Source organism: Cyprinodon variegatus, unplaced genomic scaffold (assembly GCF_000732505.1).
Source record: "Cyprinodon variegatus isolate N-32 unplaced genomic scaffold, C_variegatus-1.0 Scaffold11, whole genome shotgun sequence".
Classification (NCBI taxonomy): domain Eukaryota; kingdom Metazoa; phylum Chordata; class Actinopteri; order Cyprinodontiformes; family Cyprinodontidae; genus Cyprinodon; species Cyprinodon variegatus.
In genome coordinates this window covers 1,443,951-1,444,336 of record NW_015150464.1, presented here as the reverse complement: position 1 = coordinate 1,444,336, position 386 = coordinate 1,443,951, and positions in this window count along the sequence as shown.

The window sequence follows — 386 nt, the reverse complement described above, 5'->3', positions numbered from 1 at the left end:
GTCCCAATGGAATTTCCCATTGGGAACCTACTAGCACTAAGTTGCTAACTGGTTAGCAAGATGCTTCCGAGAACCTGCCCACAATCAGACTTGTTTGCGAACCTTCTGTCACAACAATCCCGCCCCCTTGATAATCGACCAATCACATTCACTTTATTCACTCGTGTAAAGTCGTGCATCGTTGGCATAGCCGCTTCCCTATCAGAATCAGAATCAGAAATACTTTAATAATCCCAGAGGGAAATTACTTTTTTTACACGCTCCAGTTACAGTTTTATATATATGTACACACATCCAACTATACAATCTAATAAAGATAAAAAAATAAGAATAAAAAGAGATAAAATATATACACATATAGCTCTTCTGTATATATATATATATAT